The sequence below is a fragment of the Colobus angolensis genome, unplaced genomic scaffold (assembly GCF_000951035.1).
Source record: "Colobus angolensis palliatus isolate OR3802 unplaced genomic scaffold, Cang.pa_1.0 Scaffold28, whole genome shotgun sequence".
Classification (NCBI taxonomy): domain Eukaryota; kingdom Metazoa; phylum Chordata; class Mammalia; order Primates; family Cercopithecidae; genus Colobus; species Colobus angolensis.
Genome location: NW_012116043.1, coordinates 2,984,953 through 2,992,567, shown reverse-complemented (window position 1 = coordinate 2,992,567; position 7,615 = coordinate 2,984,953). Strand labels below are relative to the sequence as shown.

The 7,615-nt window shown below is 46.2% G+C and overlaps 1 protein-coding gene and 4 non-coding genes across 5 annotated transcripts in view; 1 reads left to right on the top strand and 4 right to left on the bottom strand.

Annotated features, from left to right (window-relative positions):
• The window catches only part of UBC (ubiquitin C), a 16,132-nt gene extending 14,387 nt beyond the window's left edge, over positions 1 to 1,745 (bottom strand). Inside the window, exon 1 of the mRNA XM_011948413.1 lies at positions 1,602 to 1,745. The gene's annotated coding sequence lies outside the window, so the exon portion shown is untranslated. The remainder of the gene's footprint in view (positions 1 to 1,601) is intronic.
• On the bottom strand, positions 578 to 649 carry TRNAD-GUC. The gene has a single exon. It is a non-coding gene; the product is annotated as a tRNA-Asp (tRNA).
• On the bottom strand, positions 1,099 to 1,171 carry TRNAF-GAA. The gene has a single exon. It is a non-coding gene; the product is annotated as a tRNA-Phe (tRNA).
• Positions 1,746 to 4,258: 2,513 nt separating the features above from the next.
• Positions 4,259 to 4,330, bottom strand: TRNAD-GUC. The gene has a single exon. It is a non-coding gene; the product is annotated as a tRNA-Asp (tRNA).
• Positions 4,331 to 4,576: 246 nt separating this feature from the next.
• On the top strand, positions 4,577 to 4,648 carry TRNAA-UGC. Its single transcript has one exon. It is a non-coding gene; the product is annotated as a tRNA-Ala (tRNA).
• Positions 4,649 to 7,615: the final 2,967 nt, after the last annotated feature.

The window sequence follows — 7,615 nt, the reverse complement described above, 5'->3', positions numbered from 1 at the left end:
CCAGGTGCAAGCGATTATCCTGCCTCAGCCTCCCCAGTAGCTGGGATTATAGGCATGCGCCACCAAGCCCAACTACTTTTGTATTTTTAGTCGAGATGGGGTTTCTCCGTGTGGGTCGGTCTTGTCTCGAACTCCCGACCTCAGTTGATCCGCCCACCTCGGCCTCCCAAAGTTCTGGGATTACAGGCGTGAAACCCCTGTTTCAAAACGGTGAAACCCCATCTCTACTAAATATACAAAAATTAGCCGGGCCTGGTGGCGCGCGCCTGTTTAATACCAGCTACTTGGGAGGCTGAGATAGAAGAATCGCTTGAACCCAGGAGACGGAGGAGGAGGAGACTGCGCCACTGCACTCCAGCCTGGCGGCAGAGCGAGACTCCATCTCAGAAAAAAAAAGAAAGAAATGGATGAACACTTCCGCATGCGAGCATTGCCTTTTTCTTGCTTTTCTGTAACCGTGTGACACGCAGCAAGGTCACAGACAACCGCAGAAACAGAATTCTGTTAACCTGTAGAGTTTATTATTCTTAGGAAGAGTGAGGAAAAATACAGAGGAACGGTAAAAAACATCACAAGCCTCCCCGTCGGGGAATCGAACCCCGGTCTCCCGCGTGACAGGCGGGGATACTCACCACTATACTAACGAGGACCGCCCATGAGAAGCTGATTTCAAGTCACTTTCTTAAAGTAAATGTAGCTTTCCCTAAACAGGTTCGGAAGAATTAAATATCTTGTGTTTCCCACAAAACAACAGGTCCGACTTGACTTCATGCCATTTTCAGGCGATCGTTTCCTGCTCAGTCTTTGATTTTGCCACGAGAGTTCAGAAAGCAGATATTAAAAAACAGAAAGCAAAAATGAACAAACACGCATCAGCAAATGCATTTGAGACATGAAGAAGGTGGAGACGGGAAAAACTTGACCTTATTTGATTTACCCAAAGGGTGACTGGCGGGGGAGTTCCCTTCCCCTCCGGCTCCTCGTGGACACTGCTCGGGGCTTTCTTAAATATAGAAAGTAAAAGCCTTTTATTAATTGTAAAGAATCGGCTCCGTCTATGCACCTCCTTTTACCCCCTCCAGGAACGAAAAGCGAAACTGCCGAAACCCGGGATCGAACCAGGGACCTTTAGATCTTCAGTCTAACGCTCTCCCAACTGAGCTATTTCGGCAGCCGTTATGCAGAAAGCATTCTTTTATCCTCCTGATCGTTTTGTCGCCCCGGGTCTTTGGCACCGACGCTGGGAAGGCAGGTTCAATAGGGACCGCTTGCAGTGGCCTTCTCCTCTGGCAAGGCTACGACCTCCGAGAAGCCTTCTCTGATCATATTTCCCGACAAGGCCCAGGACTTACTATTTATTGTTAACGTTATCATTTTCCTTGTCTGTCTCCCCAGCTAGCATGACAAACGCAAGAGGAGCAGGAACCTCGTCTGCCTCGGGCACCGCTCTGTCCCTCAGTACCAAGAAGAGTGCCTAGCATGTTGTAGGGGCTTGACAAATATTTGTTGACTGATTGACTGACTGACTGAATGAATGAATGCATGCATGCATGCATGAATGAATGAATGAATGCATGCATGCATGAATGAATGAATCCCACCCGGCTCAGAGCTCGGGTTTCTCAAGCCCCCTTCTCTGCGCAAAGGAAAAAGGTCATCCCCTGGACGCAACTGAGCAGCGCGAGGCGTGGCAGGAATGTTGACCCCGCCAGGGCCTGAGGGAGGACGCGTGGGCCGGAAAGCAGCTCACTGCAAGCTCCGCCTCCCAGGTTCACGCCATTCTCCTGCCTCAGTCTCCGGAGTAGCTGGGACTACAGGCGCCCGCCACCACGCCTGGCTAATTTTTTGTATTTTCAGTAGAGACGGGGGTTTCACCGTGTTAGCCAGGATGGTCTCGATCTCCTGACCTCGTAATCCGCCCGCCTCGGCCTCCCAAAGTGCTGGGATTACAGGCTTGACCACCGCGCCCGGCCGTTTCCTTGACTTTTAAAATAAAAATTAGGTTGATGTCCTGGAACATGGACAATGGCTATTTCTTATTCATCCCGGAGTGGGTGTATGGTGGTATTGTGAGAACCTTTACTGGACATTCTGCCAAATAATTGGAGTGGTACTTGTGCTCTAGTTCAGTTAGCTACCCCTTTTACCCTGGCATTTCATGAACCAGAAACAAAACAAAACAAAATAAACAAACAAGCAAGCACGACGTCGTAAAACAAGAGAAGCCTCTTTTAGGTCCTTAGACCATTTAGGTACAACTGACATTCCACGAGGTATACCAGATAAATTCAAAGCTAGAAATCAGATAGCTGTGAGGTTCAAATCCCTTCTCCCACAAATAGCAATTAATAAGAATATATATTGGATAAACTATATTTATTACTATCAACAGCAATTTATTAACTATACTTAAAGATGCTATTAACGGAATAGCAGAACAATTAGGACCCACTAGTAAAACGGTCTAGGAAAATAAAATGGCTTTAAATATAGTGTTAACTGAGAAAGGTGGTGCTTGTGTTACAGTTAAAACCCAATGTTGTCTACAACCTTCATCCCAGATAACACTACTCCTAACGGAAGTATAACCAGAACCTTACAAGGTCTCACTGCTTTATCTAAAGAGCTAACTAGAAATTCTAGAATCAGTAACTCTATTCAAATTGGCTAGGAGGATGGTTTGGTCAATGGAAGGAAACAATAACCTCAATTCTCACTTCTATTACTATTGTATTAGGTATACTTCTCCTTCTCAGATGTTATATTATACCATGCCTCTGGAAGCTAATGACAAAATTAATAATGACAGTTCTTACCAAAACGACTAAAACCTATCTTAACTCTCCTCCACCTTATTCTGAGACTTCTCCTCTTAAAAGCTCAAGTAGAACAATTAAGCCAAAACATGCTAAAACAGTTTAAAAAGGAAAAATCATAAAAATTAAAAGGGAAGGAATTGTAGAAAGCAAGAGTTCCTCTTCAAAGCTTCCCCTTTAAATCATAAATGTTACTGATATCTTTTCTCAAAACTAATTTTCTTCAAGTTTCTTATTTTATAGTAATAACTATCTGTTAAGCCTTAGGTAGCAAATGTAACAGAATAAGCACACTCTGACTTTAGTATCTATGTTAAACATGCTCACAGGCACGTAGTATATTCTATGTCGTTGTACCTTTGTCAAAATATTCGTGCTGGACGTACCCAGGCATGTCCCATCTTGCAGCCTACACTCCTCCCTTACTTAGGAATATTATTACTTTTCTAAGTCCTTTCTAAGCAACATCCTTTTTTCCTTTGTTCCTCACTGCCTTTACGTATTTTAAAAAGTTTTGAACTGTTAGCTAATCGGGTTTTAGTTTAAATTGTGAGGTCTGGCTCCAGTCAGTGAAGTCAAAACACAGCAATAGGGACCTCATGCATAAGGAATAAATATTCTTATGTCTCTTTTACTTTGTGTATGCTCGTGGCAGAATTGTTGACCGGCACCACCCTTTCTGCAGAAAGTAAAAGTCGCCTTGCTGAGGAAACTTTTTGTCTAATTGGTAATTCTTCTCTGAGACATCGGGGAGTAAGCATTTATTTTCAAAAGTAGTTATATCTGACTTTTAAAAATTCTACGTATCATTCTGATAAAAATCGAATAAGACAGAAAAAAAAGAAGGGAGAAAAAAATAGAATTCCAAAAGTCCAGAAAGGTACAGAAATGGAAAGTCAAAGAGTTATTCCCACCCACCACCCAAGTCCTTCTCCCCAAAGGCCCCCTGTGTCTACAGTTGATTGTGGCTGATGAGACCTTGGGCAGGCCACGGAGCCTCTATCTGTGCTTGTATTTCCTCAGTCTGGTGTGGAGAAAACGGCACGTTGGTCGGATGCTTGAGGATGTAATGCGTGAACACTAAAGCGCTTACCAATACTGCCCAGCACATGTTAAGAACTATATATTGTTGGCGGCGGCTGCTGCTGTTGTTACCATGATGCTAATCAGAAACATGAAAATACTCACATATTTGTGTGCGTATCTATAATTTTTTGACATAAAAATGAACCTATTGTGCACACTGCTGAGCACCCCCTTTTTTCTTCCCCCCAGCTCTCCTTGGAGGGCAACGAATCCTGGAAAAGGCCCTAATTCACAGTGTTGCGGGCACACCTGGGACGTGCACATCCTCGTATACTTACTCAGTATATTTTGGAACAATGTAAAGCATCGCCAACAGGGTTTCCCGTTCTGTATTTCAAAACATCAACTCTGTCAGCCTCCCCGTCGGGGAATCGAACCCCGGTCTCCCGCGTGACAGGCGGGGATACTCACCACTATACTAACGAGGACAAGCTGTAGCTGGTTTTCTGCAGCTCAGTCTCTAAGACCGTAGGGTTCTCCCGCTGTCGTTCCTACCCTTTGCGGGTCATCCGGGCTCCCTGCGGCGCCCCCTGGTCTCCGAGCTTTCCCAGGGCGGGCAGAGGCCCCTTTGAGTGGCTGGAGGCACTGCACGTTTGGAAACTAAGACACCTGAACTAGCAGAGCGAAGGGCACTCTCTGTATCACCGTTCCCAGAAATAAGAGCATCAAGGCGAGGGGATGTAGCTCAGTGGTAGAGCGCATGCTTTGCATGTATGAGGCCCCGGGTTCAATCCCCGGCATCTCCATGATTGTCTTTCTGCCTTTTTCCTGCAAATTACAGTCACACAGAAAGGAAAATTGGGAAGAGGACCCCGGGAACCCCATCAACCTTCCTGCGAAGAAAGCTCCCTTGGAAGGGCCTGCGCCAGTGTACATCCCTGCCCCATTGACAAATCCCTTGGGCCCCTCCACCAGAGATCCGCGTTCAGTAGGTTGGCCACGGGGCCGGCAATATGCCATTTGAAACGAACACTCCCAGTTATTTGTTTCATCAAACAGATAGAAAAACACTGGATTCCTTAGAAAGGTTCTGCAATTGACCATTCATTAACTCCTGGGGTCCTCATGTCAGGTTCTGTGCACGCGTTGACACCTACTGTGTGCCGGGTAAAGTGTACGTTCCCTGGTATCCCTGGATAAGACAGGCCAGGCAAGCTTTCTCAGCCTTCTTGGACTTTATAGTCTAGTCCCGGAGACTTAACAATAAGCAAGTAGCGATACGTTTTATGAAGACAAGAATAGCGATGAGATGGAAACTCAGGGGTGCATGAGTGGAGGCTGCTTTAGATTAGCTGCCAGGGGAGGCCCCTGCTGAAACAATGCGTGGAGCGGAGGAAACAGCAGGTGCCAAGGCCGTGAGGCTGGAGAAAGGGCGCTCTGTGTTGAAGGGGCAGGAAGAAAGCCCTGCCCCGGAGCTTAGTGAATGAGGATGAACTTTACCTTCCAAGACACTGGAAGGCCTGACGCAGGGGAACCGGACCAGATTCAGGTTTGAAAAGGCTCCCTCTGGCTGCCATGCGGAGAATACACCCTGGGCGTGGGTGGATGTAGGGAGACAGGGAAGGAGGTGCAGCCACCGCCCAGAGAGCTGATGGAGACTTCCTCCAGAGGTGTGGCAGAGGAGGTGCGAGCATGATGGAGTTCAGGACAAATTCTGGACGTGGTTGCATAGTATTTCCTAACGCAGGGGTAGCATGCTTTATTACCATTCCTCCTTGCGATTCGGGTAATTTTGTTTCCTCTCACTGAAGTGTTGTAGTCAGTCATCCGTTACATGCACTTTCCTTGCCTTCTGGCGCCGGTATCTCGATGGGACAGATTTCCACAGGGAGCAATGCAGGGTCAAAGGGCATGGATACTTTTCAAAACGTACTTCTCTGTCGCCCAGGCTGGAATGCAGTGGTGCGATCATAGCTCACTGCAGCCTCCAAATCCTGGGTTCAAGCGATCCTCCCACCTCAGCCTCCCAGCAGCTGAGACTACAGGTATACTTCACCGCCTCCAGCAAACATTTTTATTTTCTTTCTTTTTTTTTTTTCTTTTTGTAGAGACAGGGGTGCCGCTATATTGTCCAGGCTGGTCTGGAAATCCTGACCTTAAGTGATTCTCTCACCTCAGCCTTCCAAAGTGCTAGGATTACAGGCATAAACCACCATGCCTGGTTTATTTTAAATATTGCTAGATTTTCGGCCAGGCGTGGTGGCTTATGCCTGTAATCCCAGCACTTTGGAAGGGCCAGGTGGGCAGATTACCTGAGGTCAGGAGTTTGAGACCAGCCTAGCCAACATGGTGAAACTTCATCTCTACTAAAAATACAAAAAATTAGCTGGGTGTGGTGGCACACACTTGTAGTCCCAGCTACTCAGGAGGCTGAGGCAGGAGAATCACTTGAACTCGGGAGGCAGAGGTTGCAGTGAGCAGAGATCACGCCACCACACTCCAGCCTGGGCAACAGAGCAAGACTCTGTCTCAGAAAAAATACATTAAAGAAAAAAACAATAAATATTGCTGGATTTTTTCTAAGGGCTGTGGCAACTTACATATTCTCTAACAGTGTGTGAAGGTGCTCTTTTCCTTATAATTTCAGCACTGGGTGTGGCCATGATTCCTAATTTTTCCAAATCTGTTGGGTAGGAAGTAGAACTGAATTATTTCTTTGCTTTTCTCCTGCCCACTTTCTAGGGTGTGCATGTTTTCAGGTATCTACCAGCCATGCAGATGCAGGGTTTTTTTGTTTTTGTTTTTGTTTTTCCAGATGGGAATCTCACTCTGTCATCCAGGCTGGAGTGCAGTGGCACGATCTCAGATCTCCACAACCTTCACTTCCTGGGTTCAAATGATTCTCATCCCTCAGGCCCTCGAGTAGCTGGTATTACCAGTGTGTGCCACTATGCCTGGCTAATTTTTGTATTTTTTTATTCGAGATGGTGTTTCGCCATGTTGGCCACGTTGGTCTCGAACTCCTGGCCTCACGTGATTTATTTGCCTCGGCCTCCTAAAGTGCTGGGATGACAGGTATGAGCCACTGCACTCGACCTTAGATGTAGTTTTTGTTTTGTTTTTTGCTTTTTTTGAGATGGAGTTTTGATCTTGTTGCCCAGGCTAGAGTGCAGTGGCACAATCTTGGCTCACTGCAACTTCTGCCTTCTGGTTTCAAGTGATTTTCCTGCCTCAGCCTCCCAAGTAGCTGGGATTGCAGGTGCCCACCACCATGCCCAGCTAATTTTTGCATTTTTAGTAGAGATGGGGTTTCACCATGTTGGCCAGGCTGGTCTCAAACTCCTGACCTCGTCTGACCTTGTGATCCGCCCGCCTTGGCCTCCCAAAGTGCTGGGATTACAGGAATGAGCCACCGCACCTGGCCTAGAGGTAGCAACTAATTTCTTCATGGCCTTTCCCCATTGTGTTTTCCTCACCAAATTGTAATTGCTCATCCAATAGCATGATGCTGTTTATCATGTTTTGCAGTATTTTTCATCTATTCTTTCATCTTCTAACTTTGTTTATACAATTTACTATGTCAATGTAAGATTTCAATAAGGTAAAATGTCTTCCCTTTCCTTTATAGTTTCTGGGATGTTTGTTTAACTTTGTTTTTGTTTGTTTTGCTTTGTTTTTTGAGACAGGATCTCACTCTGTCGCCCAGGCTGGAGAGCAGTGGCTTGATCTTGGCTCACTGCAACTTCTGTCTCCCAGGTTCAAGTGATTCTCCT